The sequence below is a fragment of the Coturnix japonica genome, chromosome 18 (assembly GCF_054131305.1).
Source record: "Coturnix japonica strain WE chromosome 18, WE-NBRP24, whole genome shotgun sequence".
Taxonomy (NCBI): domain Eukaryota; kingdom Metazoa; phylum Chordata; class Aves; order Galliformes; family Phasianidae; genus Coturnix; species Coturnix japonica.
Genome location: NC_140680.1, coordinates 7,692,251 through 7,712,059, shown reverse-complemented (window position 1 = coordinate 7,712,059; position 19,809 = coordinate 7,692,251). Strand labels below are relative to the sequence as shown.

The window sequence follows — 19,809 nt, the reverse complement described above, 5'->3', positions numbered from 1 at the left end:
CATTTTCATTACTGATAGGAGACAGAAGAATGTTAAAAAGAAATAAATATATTCAAATTATGTCTACTTGTTGGTAGAATATACTTGTTGGTATAATACCTAATAGCATGATGAAAATTTCATTTACATATCATACAGTTATTCAGTAAAGAGTGGGTTTAAATAGTTTATTCAGAGAGCTAGTGCGGCAGCTGGGATAGGCCTTTTTAGAGCTGCTATTGCATATGTTAGCTAGAAAACTAGACATAAAGTGTGGCCCATTTTTCTGATTCCCCCATGACTTCTTTTAAGATATTTATTGAGGCAGTTTGGCCTCATTTCTTTATCAATTAATTCTAGTATTTTATTTTTCTGATGTGTTTATCAGTGGAGAACAATCTTGTTTAAACATTCCTGTAGTATCTGGATGAAAGCATGAAATAAATAGTTATTAGTACTCCTGTCATCTGAAGCTTGATCTATTAGCACGCATAAACTAATTTATAGACTGTCTGTAAAATAGTTGTAAGTACATTGAAAATATATTACAAGTTGTTACATTCATTTCTAACCCTTTAAGAAATAAGTCTGTTAGAAAGTTGAATGTAGTGATGAAATGAAGAAAGAAATTATACCTAAGGCAATTTATTAAAGTAAATGTGAGGTTTGCTTACAGTGGAGGGAAGATCAAGTGAGCAGAGCTTTTCTTATTTGATACTCCCATTGTTTTATATAGATCACTGAGTAAACAAGATATTGCTCACAATATGACCATGTTGGTAATAAGGAAACCCTAGATTCTGTGCACCACTTGCATACTAATAATCCTGATTTAAATTTCTGTACAGCTGCCTTTTTAATGCATAAGTACTTTTGACATTATCTGGTTTAAAAATAAAATAAAATAAAAATTCCTATCAGAAGGAATTTATAGGCTACTTTGCAAATAAAAACAGGTTGAATGTAAGACTAGTGGTCTGGATTCAAAGGGATGCAGAGAGGAATTTTGGTGCATGTATCACTGTGACCCCTGCCTGATCCATCTTGTTTAAGATCCAGAATTTTGAATATGATTTCTATATGTTTTCCGACAATATGCAATTTTAGTTAAAAGGAGAGTTATACACCTGTGAATAAAACAAAAAGAGTGAATTAGCAAAAAACCTGAGTCAGTGCATGAATCCATACAATTTGTGTCTGTGATATTTATATTTGTTTTTAAGTGCTGGCTGATACATAACAGATTATTTTTATAATATCATGAGTTAGAATTCTGAGAGATAAAATAGATGACTTGTGAAAAGGTTGTTATGATTGGAAAGGAAATTAAAAGGAAAGGAAAGGAAGGAACTGGGGCTGTTTAGTCTGGGAAAAGGAGGCTGAGGGGGGAGACCTTATTGCTCTCTTCCAGTATCTGAAAGTTGCTTACAGCAGAGCACGGTTGGTCTCTTCTTACTGGTGACCGGTGACAGGATGAGGGGAAATGGCCTCAAGTTGCACCAGGGGAGGTTTAGTTTGGATATCAGGAAAAACTTCTTTACAGAAAGAATTGTTAAGCACTGGTATGGGCTGCCCAGGGAGGTAGCTGAGTCACCATCCCTGGATGTGTTTAAAAACCATTTGGATGTGGCACTCAGGGACATGATTTAGCAGAGGGTTGTTAAGGTAGTTTTGTTAGGTTGTGGTTGGACTTGATGATCTTTAAAGGTCCTTTCCAGCCTGAGCAGTTCTATGATTCTATGAAATCTTTGTATTTTCATTCCTTTTTCCATAACTTGTTTTGTTGAACAAATGGAAGCAATGTAAAAAGGATCTTTATTTCCTTGATTTTTAATGTAACATACAGCTACCAACAAATAGTCCAGTGACGACTTCTGTAGCATAGTGGCTCTTAGTCATCATAAAGTCTGGTACAAATCCCAGCCAGCATTATTAGTTTGAATGACTTGCAGTTGCTATAAGTGTTATTTTAAACAATTGGAATACAATGGTGTTTACTGTAATCTCAGTGTTAGAAATGAACCCAGAATAACCTGTACTTTCTCATATATGCATGCTTGTTCATTCATCTGCTTTTAATGGGTTAACCTTTGCCAAATGAGAGTTATTTTTAGGGCAGAGGGACAAAATATTTTAGAGAAATAGGGCAGACAAAGTGTAAATGAATAGTGCATGGGCACTTAACTTCTGTGCTGATGAATTTCAGCTTTGGTCAGAATAGCACCTAGCAGAGCAAAGCAGTTTGCCAATACCCACTTTTATCCTGGGTATTACTATGCTTCACACTCCTTCAGAGCTGGAAGCTGCATGGTCTACATTGGAACAATTTTGTGTAGAGTGGGAGATAAGATCTAACGTCTGCCAGGAGATGAACCCAAGACATTAAACTTAGGACATTTCAAAAGCATCTGATGATTTCCTTTTACTACACATGAATCTGGTTTCCAGTTTAGATCACAGCCAGCTCAGCCTTTAAAATTCAAGGTTTTTTTCTACATCTTTCACACGGAGATGGGAGAACAGAAACTTCTATTCATTATGCCCTGGCAGTTTTCAGACTTCTGTCAAGATATACAAAACAAATTGATTGAATAAATGAGTATTTGGGACAGTGTAGACAACATATAGAGAAAACAGTAAAAATCCTTCCTGCTCTTCATCTCTCTTCTTAGAGAAACCATGAATAGCTGTAATGAATCTCCTGGTATTCTACCAGTGTAATGAAAAAGGTAATCAATTTATATAAGCTGGCTGAATGCAGGATATATTCTAGCTATAATCTTGGGGACTGATGCAAATCAGTGGCCAGCAATTGTCAGCTGACATAGGACTTTCTTATAAAAAAAGAACGTTCTTTTTTCTCCTTTTTCTGTTTGTCCTTTCTGGCCTATAATATGAGGGTAAGCTTCTCTCTCTTAAGATTGTATCTAATTCTTTCTTCATGTCATGCTTGTTATTTTCTGCTGTTATCCTTCAGCATAAGAGAAAGGAAGTTGCACATTTTCATTAATTACACATTTTGCCATATTTATCCTTTCTTCTTTGATCAAAACATTCAATTCCTTGCCTTTTAAGAATAAAAATTAATTCTTTTTTCTTGTCTAGTTTGTTACAAGTCCTAAGGCTTCAGATTTTGTTTTGACAAACAAAACACAAGCTCCAAAAACACCCACAGTATTCTAATTAAAGACTGCTGTGGGGAGGTAAAGGATTACTGTTAAGTTCCAATTGATTTAATCTTGAATGGTCCATAGATATGAATTCTTGAAATCTTGCATGAACAGATGCACATACAGGCAATCAGCTTGGCAGTTACATAGAGAATGCACTGAGTAAAATAAAGAGAACACATTTAACATTTTTGTTATGTGCTTTCATAGAATAAGATTTCTATTCATTTTCCTGTTAAAGAAAGATCCATATTATACATACAGAAGCTTTTCTAACCTGGCCATATGTTTCTATGTATGGATGAGGACATTGGCAGATCTTCTATTACCAATACTTAATCCCAAGCATGAATGACTTGTATAATAGGGGTTCAGTGCAAGATGGAAAGTTAGTACTCAAAGTAAAAAGAGCAGCTTATTGTGTGTTTTCCTTTGTAAAATTCAGATAGTAGCTGCGTTGTGTTCACAGAAGAATCCTGCAAGGATTGCCAGAGGTTAATTACTAAAATGGTAGCATTTATTTGGATTTTCATACTCCTTGTCTTTCCAGCACAAAGATGTACAGAAATTAGAACTGTCCCTAGTTTTCAATATTCCATTTTATCATAATTTCTACTATAAAGGTAATGTTATTTCAGCAGTACATACTGTGCTGTATGTGTAATCTCAAATGTCTCCTTGATATCCAGACCTTTTTTATCCTAAAACTGGAAGGTTATAGTCCAAGGCAGCCTAGATCTCTGCCTGCTCCCCTATATCTCTCCCCACTCTGATCTGATCCTAATGGGAAAAATTAGTTCTGTAATCTGGAGGCCTTGCAGGGAGATGGAGAATAGACTACATGATAAAGAAGATTAAAGATTTTCACTGGAAGATTGGTGCTTGAAAAACAGATCTGAATGTATTGGTTTGCTTTAATTAAGCACTGAACTGTGGTAATTAGACTTACAGGGAAAGAGCATTAGTATTTTAAATGACTGAACTGCTGACTCTGCTTTTCCTTCTGTCTATGCACCACTGAGTTCCATCCTTGATATAGCAACGTGCCTGATTTCATTCAGTGATTATCTGCTTGTGTAACTTTAAGACAAATAGCAATGAAGCAAATGATAGGTTAAAGCCCTCCAGTTTGCACACTTTCTTTCAGGAAAAGAACTTTATAAAACATAACACAGTGGTGTACTCATGCAGTGTCCTGAACTTTGTGTTGTATCCCAGCTTAGTGCAGGGAATTAATTGGAGTGGGAGCTTTTGTTCTTTCCTCAGATTTTTTTCTCTAATGGTCCTTTTCACTTGGCTGGGGTATTTGTTTTTAATACTGCTTATCTCAGTTCACAAGAACAAATAATTGTCACCCAACACAAATAGCAGCTTTTTAGGAGTTTCTATGTTGCTTCTGTCAGAGAATGGACCTTTTAGGCCTGGTAGCTACTTTGCCTGACCATCGATACTGCTTAGCAAATGCAAGGTTTCTCCTAAAAACACCAGACACAGATGTGCTTCCTAAGCAAGTCAGTATTTAATAACATCTATTATTCCCTACACTCCTTCATAGCTGTTACAGGAGGGAGCACACAGCATTCCAGAACCCAGCCTTGTAGGAAAAGATCAGGCTCTCTGTTTGCAAGTCAGAACATCAGGGCGTGATTTGCACTCGGTGCTTGGGGAGAACAGTTAGTACTGGTCAATCTGTAATGTCAGATAGGGAAAATTATCTTGCCAAAAGATAATACTTCCCACGTAGCTAGGTGAAAAATATTTGCCAAATCTCAAAGTATGGAGGCATTCCTAGGCCTAATTAATATGAAGTATGGAAATGTTTTATTTTGATCTGCGGAACTTTAGGCAGCAAAAGGGAATGTTACTCTGTCTGGGATTTCAAAGGAATTTGGGGAGTAAACACTTTTGTTTTAGACTTTACTTTGTGGAATTTTCTATTTCATACTTTAAAATATTTTCTTCTTCTAAATGAATTCCTGCACTTAAAAAAGTGTGTTTATGTACATAAAGCAGGTTATACAGGGCTAGTGTATTGTCTGTGAGTGTAGCAGTTTGACTGGATGACTGCAATGGGAACTGAAGTTCATCACAGCTTCTGAATTTGTAGAAGGAGGTACTCTGTATGTCTTCATTTGGGATTTAGAAATGACTTATTTTTTATTTTGCTTGGAAGAGGTGATGACAAAAAAAAAAAAAAAAAAAAGAAAAAAGATTTTTTTTAATATTAAAGTGAACAGCATAGATTATTTGGAGTGAAGAGCTGATGAGCACTGGCCAAGTGCAGGTATTTAATATAGAGGTTGCTCACTTATCACCAGTTCACTGCTTAAGCACCTCTCAGAACATTCGTGCTCTGAAACCAGATGTTAGGATATAAAGATAACAGCATAAGAAGGGGAAGAAATAACGGCTCATTAGTGACATGTGAAAAGGGCAGCAGTTTGCTGCAGGAAGTGTTCTTGCCCCTTCCTGGCTGAGAAGCTCTTTGGACCTTGTAATAGTGTGGGGTGTTCTGCTATGTTCTTTTATGCATTCAGCGTGTCCTCACAGAAGATGTGGTCAGGCTGTACCTGCAGATGAAACTGCTTGATGTGTAGAGAGCTTGTTAGACTTCAGTTTCTGCATGGAGACAAGCAGTGTAGTGTACTGCAGTTGTAAAATCTATGTCCTGTCAAGATTGTTCTTCTGCATAGAGAAATGCCTTATAGAAAAAAATTATTTTTGTAACATTCATAACGTATTTTTTCGTGTCAAAAATTTCTAATGTTTTTTCCAAGTTTTTCTTGAAAAACAGCATAGAAGAAAAGACACTTTAAATAATTATTTAAATTACAGTAATGTAAGCGCCTTATCATGTAGGAAGCATCTCTAAGAAATCACATTGGATTGCTGTTAATGAACAACAGTGGATAAGCTGGATTAAAGAATCTGACATGTCACAGAGCTCAGAATTTGGCCCTCTTAGTCCAACATCTTAAATGTGTGGCTTTCTCTTGGCGGTTCTTTTCAGACTGCGTGAGCGACAGATGCTTTTGTCTCAGCCTTGCTAATCCTTCCAAAACCACATTATGCTGCATTGTATCATTTTGCCACTGTACCTGATAAAGCTTTGTGCATTTTACTTGGATGTGAAACAGCACAATAGGTATAATGCCTTTAGAGAATGGTGGCTCTGCCAGAAACCTTGTCCAATTATGTGAAGGAGTTTTTAAGTAAGATAGGAAAATGCACAAAGCCAACCTTTTTTACTGTATAGATTTTTGGGGGATTATCTTGACAGATTGCTAGGTGGAATTCTTTCAGTGTGAAAATTTTAAAGACTACTTTTCAAATTTGACATAGCATACAAAACAACAAAAGGCAATTGCTTCTGAAATTCATAAATATTACTGAGCTTTTCCTTGGTGATGCATTTTATGAGGAAGGGAATCTATTTTACCTGAACTACAAAGTATTAATTGTGTTATGTCACGTCAACTGTGTGGCTGGTGATGTTGGTGTACTAGAAGATAGTGGGCTTCATCTGATATGAGCAAAGTTATTCATGTGGCTGGCAGTATCCTGAATGAGGATAAGGCATCAGACTCCTGGAAGCAAAAGGCTAAAGAGACACCATGGTGGTTACTCCACCATTTTGTCTGTGGACGCATGTTAATTTTCAGTGTTATAGTTAACCTGAAGAGAGTGTGAGGACAGCTGTGGAGTAAGGATATATGAGGGCTGTTCTGAAAGTAATGCCTCCTATTTTATTATGCTGGCGCATGACATCAGAGGCAGATGTTGATGGGATGGCAGTAAAGGCTGAACCTGTGCATCAGTATTCTGATACATTGTGTTGCTGTGTGACAGATGGTAGTGGAAAGGCAGTCTGACAATATGGCATCTGCCATGGAAGTGTGTATGAAACAAAGGTGTGTCAATGCATTCCTCCATACAGAAAAAAGGGCACCCAGTGACAATCATTGGCACTCTTGATCATAACTGGTGAAAATGCACAGCTTTTGGTGTTGACTATGTTGGAAAATAGTGGTATAGTAGCTGAGAATTTGCTCTATCAAATAGTATCATGATCTTTGTATGATAATATCCATGGAAATAAACATGAGGCATTACTTTTGGAGCAAATTATGTTTGAAGTTCTTCCATTGAAATGCACAAAATACATAGCTGTACTGATTGAATAGACATCCTGAAAATGGGAGTATCTAGAATGCACATTTTCATCTTTTGACAAAATGAAAAACATTTATTTTTTTAATAAATCTGCGTAACAAAGGATGCTCAGAAAAAGGTATGGAATTTCTGCAAATCAACTATAGTTCCATGTTAAAAGACTCTGTACTTGCATCAGATCTGCAGCTGAGCCCAGTTCTCAGGACTGAATGATTCAGAGCTCTTAGTGCATCCTGTCACTACTCAGCAATCAACTGACTAATGACTGTAGTATTTGGATTAATTGTATTAGCTTATACTTCAAAAAATGGCATTCAGGGATGAATGAAAAGTTTCTGCATGAAATTTTCTGTTGACTCTGGTAATCAGTGTTGACAAGACAAGTTGATATTAGATAGCAAGTAGTAACCTTACTAATGTGTGAGATGAAGCACACAGGCTTTTTATTGTTTTGTGAGGCAGGAGGATGTGTTTAAATTGCTTTCCTCATTTTAAAATGGATGGCTTAAATATGGCATATTTAGGTGTAAAATAACAAATATCCTATTTGTCCCTTGTTGGTAACGTTGATTTGGTTAAACTTTGAAGAACTGGCTCATCAATTTCCCTGGTGAGCCATAATCTGAATCACTGAGAAGATGTCTGATAAATAGGCAAGTGCCTTTGGAGGAGAGACAATTTAAGAAATCTCAGCTTATCTTCCTTTGTGAGAAATGTTTATTTCAGGAAATAAGAAGATGCAACTATTTTTGTTTGATTTTAAAATTCCTGACATTTCATGCTTAAGTGAGGCAAGATTATTCCCTTGTATAATTAAACAATATGGACAGTAACTTAGCGTGCCCTTCCAGGTGACAGACAGAGCCTACGATTAGAAGTTAGCAGTGGGCTGCATGTAAAATGAACGCAGGTAATCTTGAGGGTTTTTTTTGTTCCTTGCCTACTTCTTAGAAATACCTCAAATTGACACTAATTTGGTAGTATCAACTCCCAAAGCCCCTTTGGATAGTGAGGGTAGAATGTAAAGAAATTCTCCTTGGTGTCAGTCAGTAACTTTCTCCTTTCTTCAGGTTACAAAAGGTAACTGATACGAATAGCAGGGCTGTTCATAGCTATCACTGAGTCTGACCTGAAAACTAGAGTGATAAGCAATGGAGACTTTCTTTGGCATTTTAACAATTAAAAACAATGACAGTGAGCAGAATGTGAAGAGTTCCTGATAGATTGGCTGAATGATGTATTTCTGTCTGGGGGGGTTGGGGTGGAAAGATGGTGAAAAGCTCAGAATGTTAACAGAGTCTGCTAAATCACCTTCCCTCTTCCTGTTTGTGTGCATGTGTAATCTCTCCTGTGAACTGATGAAAAAGGGTGGACTTAGCACCTGGAGGTGCAACATCTGTGTTGCACTGCTTGCCCTCTGCAGTAGCTAATGCAAAAGTAGGGATTGCACTCCATTCTATACAGTGCAGCCTGTATTAACATACAGCTGACTGGGAATGTTGCATATGATGAAGGAGAACAGGTTTCCTCTAAAGGGAGTTTTCGAAGCAACTTTAATGTGGAGCCATTTATGAACGTGTGCTTTGCTCTTAAAGCTATGTGATTATGCCCCTTTTGGTAGAGCTTAACAAGAGCAATGATAAAATATAGAACATTGTGTTGAAGTAAGTACGTTGGGTTGTTGGTATGAATTTAGATGAGCTTAACTAAGTGTTTGGGAGGCTATCTGCTCACTTCCATTTTAGGCATCTATCTATGTATTTTAACTGTACATGATCATATTACTGAAACTATTCCACCCTTTCACCATTATTTAAAATGTATGTGACTGAAATATGTAACAGTTTCATCTATGATCACTGTCCTCAGCTAAGGAAAAACATCAGGGCGTCTCATCAGTGTCATCTCAGTGGGTCACACAATAGAGGTCAGTCTTCTGGGCTTCAAGGGTTCAGTACCTTTGTTGCACTTGATCTGTTGCACTGTTAAATGCATTGGAGGAGGGAATTTTTGAGATTACAGAGCACAGCCGGTGATTAGTGAAGTCCTTGAGAATTGGCTCTTTGATGTTTCAAAGTAACATCTTGGGGCAGTTTGTAAGTTGTTTGTGAGGACCCTACTTTGCCTTCAAGATTTTCTGGCAGATTTTGAATTTCTTATGAAGTTGTTATTTGGATTATATAATAGTGTAATTTAGCAGGGATTTATGTAATTGCTCTCTCTGTTGTTTTTATACTCATGTGAGAGCTGAAGCTCATTGAAGAGTTCACTGTTGAGCAAATGATAAGCTGATAGTACTCATAAACAGTGTGTTCAATTCCAGTCTTGTTTCTCGAAGAGGAATCTTGACACTGTACTGAAATGGTATACCCAGTTTCCCTTGTTGGATGTGCTGCTTTATTTTCAGCTATTATTTAAGTACTTGCAGTTTATGGTAAAGTGAAGGTATCTGACAGTCCAATTCTAAAATATTCCCTCATGCTAAGGTGATTATGGAGCTCCATTTCATGTAGGGTCAAACCAATCTTAAAAAATTAAAATACAGGTCTCCATTAGCCTGGGTTGTGAGCTGAGCTGTTGAATGAAAGTGAGGTTGCAACATCTCTTGTTAAAGGTGTTTCATTGTTTGTTTATTGTTTGTCTTTATTTATTTAACTTGATAGAACATTCTGTCAAATTCTCTATTTTTTAAACTGTTTCTTCACGTCCTTGTGATGTACACAGAAGTTACATGTTGAACTACTTCCCTGAAGGGTAGAAACCCTTCCGGTTAATTGTGCATTCTCTGAAATGTTTGAAAAAATCACTTCCACCCACACTGCATACAAACTGTCAAAAAATCCAGAAGATTTCAGTTCACTGGGGAATTACCCTCTTTGGTGATGACCATCCTCTGCTACCTGAAATCTCCAGCTTTTTATTCCACGCTTCTGAGCTTCTGCAATTAATAAAGGACCCTGGAAACAGTCGTAAGAAAGTCTTCTGTACTATGAGACTATAATGAGGGACAGGATTAGTAATAATGGAATAAATATATATCTAAGGAAGGAAATCATTCTTTATAAAGCCATTATAGTTTTTTGAAGCAGTTAAAATATGTAGTTAGGAATGGCTTGGCTGTTGTCCATGGGCAGATTTCAGGTTATGATAATTTTATTTTTTATGTAGTTTAAATTTTGTAATGTCTAAAGAGTTGTTGCTTCTAGAGATTAATATCTGATTAAAAACAGAATAGAAAGTCTTGGGATGCAGCTTGGACTTTAGATGAAGTCTTGTAAAATTAATTGTAAGGATCTGTTCTAAATATCAATGGAAGAAATAGCAAGGTTATGAAGCTAAAAAATTATAAAAATTACTCTCATTAACAGTGAAACTAGAGTTTGCTCATTAAGTCACCATGGAAAGAAAAGGAAGGTAAATTTCACACTAAGTCGATAAGTTACATAGTACCTATGTGTAGTATCAGAAATGCTATGCTTTTCATTTAATTATTTAGTGATCTGGGGTCACAATGGATTATTATTTAAAAAAATGCCTACGTGATCCCTCTAATGACTAAAAAAAAAAGCAAGAACATTTTTAGAAGACACTGTCCCTCTCCAGTTTTGGCAGATACTTCAGATCTGGAAAAGATCTGGAGAAGAATAATGAGATGACAAACATGTTGGAATGAATTCCCTATGTGGGAAAGTTAAATAGAATAGAACTCTGAAAGGAAACAACTGAAGCAGGCACAAAATAAAGGTCTCTAAGTGAATGCAAATAAGAAATGATTATTCATCACCTCTTACAATAGACGAGCCAATGGGCAACCACTGAAACTCTCGTAAAACAAATTTAAACCAAAACTCTGTATTTCACATGCCATGCATAATTCAAGTGTGAAACTCACAATTTTTAGGATACCAAAAGTATAAAAAGAGCAATAAGCAATTAGAGAAAATCATGGACCCATCAAGGGCTATTAAACACAATGATGCAGATGCAAACTCTAGCTCAGGAAGCTGGGACATTATTCTGGCAGAAGTATCATCTGTATTTGCTGCTTTTACACTTTTCCACACTTATAAACTGCTCTCCATGATGAGACAGGATACCAGATTACACATTTCATCTGACCTGATTAATCTGTTCTTATTTTCTAACAGATTTCCTGACTGAACCCCAAAGCAGTTATTTTGTTTTCAGTACACTTAGTAACAAAAAAAAAAAACAACTTTGAAGAATGTAACACGCAGTTGTGCATTTGGACAACAAACCAATTTTGCCATCTTTTCAAGGCAGGTAAATTGGAGCAATGGATTTCACAGGTACATTCTAAAAGTGAGGGATAGATCTTTTGCAGGACTATTGATTTCTCTTCTGGTCCTCAAAGTCTATCTGATAGATAGATATCTACTCTCTTTTTTTTTCTTCTTCTTCTTTTTTTCTTCTTCTTTTTTTTTTTTCTTCTTTTTTTTTTCTGAAGTTGGATGGATTTCATCTATTGGTTTTTACCCCATCAATCTGTGACTATAACAGTGGCTCCTTGTCAAGGGCTGGTCTCCTACACATCAATATTTCTTTCTTAAATCCAAAGATATCTTAGCTCAAAATCTCTTGTTTCTGCATAATTCCACATCACATCTTCTCTACTAGCTCTTCTCCTCTATCTACATCCTTGTTCCCACTTTCCATACCCAGCTGTTCACTGTCTACCTTTGATTTGTCTTTACGTTTTCCACTCCGTTATTTTTGCAGATTCTGGTATCAGTGTATGGAAATCCTTCTAGTGATGGTTTTTGTTGTTGTTTGTTTGTTTGTTTTCTGATAAATTTCATGGTATGTAGACTTCTGAAATTAAGAATGTTAGCCCAAACAGCTCAAGTTAGGTAAACAATGGAAAACAGGGTGACTGAAAGCATGTCAGTTTTTTCTCTTTGATGATAGTGATGATAGGTTCTGTAATACATGTATTTGTGACAGACATTGCGACCAGGATGATAATAACTAAGCTGTTCCCCGTTTCACGGAGCATAAAAAAAAAAGCCGGAATTATTTCTGGTATATTTTTTGTAGCTGACAGGGGGCTTGAGTCTGCCTTACTTCCTGACACCTCTCTCATCTGGTAAGGAAATATCCAGAAGAGTCAACCTCTTCTCTGACTGTGGTTCCTCCTTTCCTGAGTAAAGACTAGAGCTACACTTTTTGATAGGGTAGCACAAAGAAGTAAAAAGAACTGAAAGAAGGGAGAGAATAGACTTGACTCTTCCTCCCTGCATCATGTCCCCACTATCATTCAGAGATAAAACCAGAGAGGATGGTAAGAAATGCACTCTGATGCCATCAGATCATCTTACATCAAAGTAAAGCAAGAAAACAAAGATTAAGCACAAACCACAAAGATGTCATGCTGCCCATGCTGTGCTGCCTGAGCTTTTTATTTCAATCTCTGTATTTTTCAGAGCCATCTGTGCAAGGAATGTTTTGTCAGTTCTTCCCCACCCACACTATCCTTTATGCACCTTAGGCCTGTGCATTTATTGGCTCTGTCTTACCCCAGGTTCTCAGGGGCTTCCACTTCAGTCATCCAATATGTCAATGATTTGCTGTACACAGCACATTTCAGGAAAGCCTACAGAAGTAGAGACATTTAGCCCTCCTGCTGCTATGTTCTTCCCTTAGATGAATGTATTGCCACACACCCACCATAATCTGCTTTAAAACATTTCATTTGCATTGAAAGAAAAAAAAAATTCACATGGTTACTGCTCTCTGGAGCCAAGTCATTTTGCATTCTTACATTGAATATGCCTCATATATAGCTGCTTCTCTTCTATTTACTGTGAGAAAGAATCATGAACAGGCTGTTAGGGTAATGTTTTTTTAGCTGTGTTCTCTGACCTCTACTATCCTCTTCATGGGAAACTGAAATGTATGTAAGGAGAGAAAAGAGCATTCCTCCTTTCTTTACATGTATTTTAGGGTGTATTCAAGCCTTTATGCAAGTTCAGCGAATTTATCAAATCATCCATAGCCATAAAAATTGAGCTCAGACTTTTTTATTGAAGAAAAGACCAAAGAATATGCTTGTAGGATTCTTCCTTTTAGAAGGTCTTTCATTGCTCCTTGTTATATAAGGCAGTTATAACTGGGTGCAACACTAGAAACAGACTCCTTGATATGATATCTTACTTTTCTTTTAACTGTTTGCTAATCCATCTTTCTGGCAACAGTTTTGAGTAAGCAGCCTATTAGAGAAAACATGAAAACAAAATCAAAGAAGTTTAGAGACTTAAAACACAACTAGGGGATGCTCACCCATGGAAAACAAGTGAATAAATAAATATAAAGAAAATATTAACTGACTTTCTAAAAGCTACTGAAGCCTGATGGTAAGCAATTTTCCATCAAACTTCCTAGGAAAAGAAAACAGTAAAAGAGTTAGTGAAACAAGGTATGCTGAAAAAACCCACAGTCTTCTGGTAACATGTGCATAGTAACAATTGTATGCTTTTATTTCGAAAGTTTGAATTAAGCCTGAGACACTGGAAGAATTTTGAGAAATTGTTCACCAGCTGGCCTGGACGTGACAAATAGTTTGCTAGAGACCCAAGATTAGTTACCACCCTTTACTAAACCAAGGGACAGATTTCAGTATATTCTGCTGGTGATAAAATTGGGAAGCTGTACTGAAGGTACAGAAAACTAATCAAAGGCTAGGATCGGAGATGGACCACCTAAGTGACTGGATTCATCTCCTGGGTAATGGCTGGAGCTGACAGGCTGATTGGACACAAGTAGCAGTGAAAGCTAGGTAGGAAAGCCAGGTTAACCTGCTATCATTAGCTTTCCATTAATGTGGCATGGTTTGATTTATTACATCACCTAAAGAGCAGAGCTATTCTGAAGTGGATAACTCTAAAGTTTAATGGCCAGATTAACTAATGCTGATGCACAGAGGTTTAAATTAAACCTCTCTTAGCCATCTTGGGCCTCTGCAGGATTCCACAGGAAGGATGTCTTTGAGACCCATTACGCTATGTGTTCAGCTTATGGCCAGGCACCTTAGGATTTCAGTTTTTAAATGTTGTAAGGCAGATGTGCTGAACTGCCATGGATGAGGTCACACATTACTCTTTTAAAACGTTTATTTTTCTTTTGATATGTGTAACTTTCTCAGTGTAGATATCTAGTTCTCTGAAGATACTGAATATCTTGCTATTGTTTTTATTTTCTGTAGGATTTCATGTACATTTTTTGAAAAGATAGGATTCTGTGGCTGATTTTCTTCCTGCTTCAAAGTACAGGCTTCTTATTCTGAATTGTCCTTCAATTCAGATATGCCAAAGTCACTTCAACTCCAGAGATGATAATCTCCATCTATGCTTTACAAACAAAGGGAAATGGTTTATTTTTATTTTCAGACTAACTGCAATGCTTACATAAGCTCCTGTTTTCTCTTTATCTCTGCAGATATTTGATAACTGATCTCTCGCTTTTCTTCACTTTTTTTTTATTTCCATTATGAAAAGACGGAAGTCCCTAAAAGCTACAGCACTCCCTTGGGGGCACATTTATCTGAGCTAATACACAAATGATTTAGATAGTAATAAAACAATGATGCATAATGAGTGCATTTAGCATTTAATGCCTGTGAAGGATCCCAGTAGCTCAGAGGCAGAAATGTTCTTGATTTTCTGGGTCTTTTACACTCTAGGAATAACCAGGCTATTTAAAAGTTACCTGACAACTTACATAATTGTAAAAATTTACTCGCAAAGTGTTTCTCCCCTGACACATTGTCTTTTCTGTCAAATACATTGTTTTTCATTAAAAGGGAACATCACAAAAGCAAATGACAAATTTCTGTCTTTTCTGTTAAGAAACACTTTGTTAGGCTTTGTATAATTGCTTGTGCTGAAAAACTAGTATCCTATATGGAGAGAACTGCCAACAGCTTTCTCTAGACTGAACTCCAGAATTTCCATCCCTATTGATTTTGAAGCTATTATTCAAATTTGGGACTCTAATATGTGAAGTGTACCAAGTGTGTTATGCTTGGGACTACTGAAACTCATGAGTCTAGTAGTTTAAAGGTACTCCTTTGTAGCACAGTTCTGAAAAGCCAGATACAATTGGTTGAATGGATCACTAATTGTGCAAAAAAAAGTACTTATTATTTGCTCTTCATCTGCCCATGTAACTTTTTATGTCCTTTTATATTGTACATACCAGAAGTATACAGACTTTAGCCCAGAATTTTGTTCTCTCTGTGTCTGCAGACAAGAAATAATTCCTAAACTGACATTTTAAAACCGTGCCATCCATCCACATTTCAATATCCCTTATAAACCTTGCATACATAGCAGCTGACAAAAGTTTATGGTCTGATTGTGTTTTCTATTTTGTTGAAGAATGTCCTTTATGCTTAGGAAAAGAACTTAAATATCTGTGAAAAAGAAAACAACAACAGAGAAATAGGGTATGTGGAAAGAGGAAATTAAAGCTGCTCCTGAACATCCTACGATTAAATCCAGTATACACTCTGACTAAATACAAGAGCACTGACAACCCATAGTGCTGACTGAGAGCATCTCCAGCAGCTGACAGGTTAAAATCCAGAATAGCAGGTATCTCAAATGTAATAATTTTATTACATTTTATTTTGTTCTGTTTTTGATGTTGACCTCTAGGCAAAAGTGGTGGAGATGGGTTAATTTGGTCCTTGGAACTGTAAGCAGTATTTTTCAGGTAACAGCTGGCTTGGTTACTGAGGATCCCCATGTCTTAAACAACATTTACAATGCTGCAGCTGTGATAGCAATGTTACTGGTTTGTGTCATTTAAACTGGAACCACTGTATGTGGGACTGTTTCCAATAAATAAGCTCAACAGAAGTAGGAAGGTAACCTGCTATCCTTTTTCCCTGTGTTTGTCTTTTTAGTGAGCCTCTAGTTCTGGAAGTTTAGAGTACTGTCAGACTTTCTTTTTCTATCAACACATGAATCAGTAAACTACTCATACCTGTCAGAAATCATATGGAGTCAGTTAATCAGCTGCTAAGTTAATGCAAAAGCAGTACAGATCAGAGTATAGCAAAGCAGCTGGGGGTACCTCACCAAGCAGTAAGTAGGAATCTTTCTTTCCTACTCTTTCTCACTCTGTTTCTTCATGCTCCTTGAATATGATGGTGACATACAAGCCAAAGAATATTAATCTGTAAAAAAGTATTCTATATTTATAAATGCAAGAACGCTAAAGAACTGATAGGGGCCATGGTGCTGTAGTAGATGAAGGTGATGATCTAATGGAATATGCAATTAAAATATACAGCATCATTATTTCATGTGAGAGTGTCTGATCAGAAAGAACGGATACATCCAGCATGGTGATCCAGACCTGATTGTTGTCACACTTGCTGCTCATCATGGGCAAACTTCAAAAGGTGGAAGATTTTGTTTAGTTATTATTCCAGAAATTATTAGATGGATGATGAGGAAAAGATTTTTACAGTGGCTGGCAAAAATATTTCCACTGTGAAATACTTCTAATACTGATGACTGTTTGTTTGCGTGAAAATTTTTGTAGAGTCATTTCATGGCTGTGAATATTCATGAATAAGACCTTCATGCTGCTCAGGGCTGGACATTAATTTGATCCTTACTACTGACTGGGTTTATTCCCACTAACACATTGTAAAGAGTGAGAAATTCTAGAAAGACTTTGATTTTTTTTTTTTGCACTCCTGTGCCAGTGCATTTGATAGATTCTATTTTTAAAAACCACTTGTAATATGAACATTAAAAGCCAGAAACATTTATATAGAATAATGAAGGCTTAGATTAAATTCTAAAGTAGTGGTTACATTTTAATAATATCCTGCTTTTCCTTCCTTGCAGTTTTATCAATAACCCTTGGGATGTTGACTATGAAAGTAGAGGATTAATCGTGTTTTATGACTTAGGTCACATTCCTACACTGTATGTGATTCTGTAGTTGCTCAGCAAGGCTCTAAAAACCAGAGCTGCTCTGAAAGCCAGTGGGAACCAACAGCTTCCTCTGGAAAAACTGGGAGCTGCTTTGCCCAGTGCAGCCTTTGGTGCACTGTGAGGTTTTTGAGTGAATTTTTGTGTGTTTGTGTCTCTTTGCAGCAAAATTTACTACCGTATTGCATCATAACAGCTATACATTATTCACTAGTGGGAAAGCAAGGGATCTCGGATCCAGGGTTCAAGTTTTCAGTTTATAGGAAGGACAAGGCAAAATGGCTTGAGTACCAGTCATGGTTCTCAAGCCATCCCAAAGTATTTCTAATCTGAATGCTAACTGCTTAACATTTCCCTTGGGAACAGCAATTTCATCTTCAAATCAGGTTATCAAATAGCAGATGCAACTTACTTGGGGAGATCATCTTTAGGGAAATAGATCACTATTTTAAAGTTTTCTTGTCCCTTAAGTTTTCTTTTCTTTATACGCACTCACGAAACTGGCACAGGCTGCTGTATGCTCCATTTCTTTGTTTCCTTATTACTGAAATTCAGTGAAACAATTGCAACATGATTGACAGCTGGATCAGTTTCAGTGGAAATATCAGCCTGAGACAAATTGCAATTTTTTTGGTGTTTAATACTTTCTATCTTGTTTATGCTTGTTATCTTTTCAAACCATACTAAATTGTGTGTGTGTGTTCAAATTTCACAATAATTTCTTTTATTCCTGTAGTGTAGTGTAGATAATTCCTGTAGTGACCAAAGGCACTTTTATTAAGAATAAAAGATCCACAGGGTATGTTGTGTATTATGTTACATAGTATGTCGATGGTTGTCTCCAAACCTGAGAGAAGTGACTTCATTCCTTATAGCTCCTGGTGCTACAGAAATCAGATGCCCTATAACTCTGACTCAAGAAGTCAGAATTTTGTACCATTCTGGGTTTCCATGTGATACTTTGTGGTTCTTTAAGCACCTAGTCATCCAATCTGGATTTGCAGGACAATGAAGATGCTTTTAGGAGTCATTTCTGCATCCTTCCTGTACCTAACACAGCCTTTGTGAACATGGTCCAAGCACCTTGGTGCTGTGAGGCTTTGGGATTTCTGAATTTCAGAGCTGAGGACAGAGCAACATTTGGTAACGAGTTTCTTGTCACTTGTGAACAGGAATGAAATTAATTCCAAGTAGTTCAGAACATACTCAGGGAAAGCAAATTTTCTTTTTTCCCTCAGTACCCTCCTTTTTACTCCCCCGTTTTTTCATTTTCCTCTGGAAGATTTTTGCCTTTGATGTAGAGGAATAAAGACAGTACAGTTTCATGGTAGGTGCTCAAGCATAAATTTGCATATAACCATGTATGTATATCCATATATGTGTCTTCCCCCCCACCCCCCCAAAAACAAACACAAACAAACCAATCCAGAATTAAAAATGGTTATGTTTTTAAAGCAAGTTAAATGCTTATCCTTTCGAAATTGCTGTAAGTCCACCCTTGGTAAACTTGAGACATTGTATATTTCATATGTATTCTGCATGGCTTTTAAAATTGCCATTTGTATACAGTCACCATCACTCTTGTTGGAAAAACAAACAAACAAAAACAAAAAGAATGTGGAGTAGGGAACAGAGGGGAAAGCACAGTTTTACATGTGCAAAAAACTTTAGCAAGTATCCTGCAGGCCTAACTTCAGTACAAGCCCTAAAACTGAAGCTGCAGTGAGGATCTTACATGAATTAACTGTATGAAAAAGTGTTGGTTTATCTATCCCATTACCCATGAGGCAGAAGGAAAGAGTAGAATTAAATTGCTTTTTATGATTTAGAAAAACAACAAAACCATATAGACAGACAGTTCCAGAAGGCAAAGCAGAACTCCTGCCAGCCGCAGAGATGGAGCTGCCCTCTCAGGAGAGGTGTGGTACCCAACTGAAGTTACTGCAGTAAGTCCTCAGTGAGGAAAGCATGATGAGTTTGTCCGGCTGTGCTTAAGGCTTGTCTGCATGCTGAAGAACAGCACAGCACATCCTTGCAGCTCTTATCTACAGAGTGATGTGGTGCACTGGTAGAGGGCTTTGTCTTTATTCACAACACATTCAGTGTGTCTCTGCAGGGGAGGAAGCAACACTTGCCTGTCAGCCTGTCCTCTACCACCGTCTGCAGAATAAACTGAACTCTAAGTCACCATTAAAGAGAAGGAGTGAAAGGTAAAGAGAGAACGGGAGAGAAAGGGAAATGCTCTCTGGCTTATTCATACATTAGCTCTCCGCAAAGGCACAAAGCAGAAGGAGCAGCATCAGCAACCTTGCAAGCAGTGACTTTAACTATTTCTAATTAATACGATCTGAGCTACTTTGAGAAGCCAATTTATTACTTACGCATACAAGCTTGAGCTTTGCTGAAAACTGGATGTGCCACGCACACCTTTGCTTCTGATTTATACATAAAGACTTGCATCTTTCACAGAATAAACCTTATCAGGAGAGATTCAACTGAGGCAGGTAAGAGATTTCTGC

At 37.0% G+C, this 19,809-nt stretch overlaps 1 protein-coding gene across 5 annotated transcripts in view; it reads left to right on the top strand.

Moving 5' to 3' along the window:
* TENM2 (teneurin transmembrane protein 2) overlaps window positions 1-19,809 on the top strand; it is a 1,410,959-nt gene that overhangs the window by 14,924 nt on the left and 1,376,226 nt on the right. For 2 of the 5 annotated variants that reach the window (XM_085518797.1, XM_085518795.1), the window contains exon 1: window positions 19,264-19,794. The exons of the other annotated variants lie outside the window; for them this stretch is intronic. The gene's annotated coding sequence lies outside the window, so the exon portion shown is untranslated. Of the gene's footprint in view, window positions 1-19,263; window positions 19,795-19,809 lie in introns of those variants that run through there. 5 annotated transcript variants of the gene reach the window in all.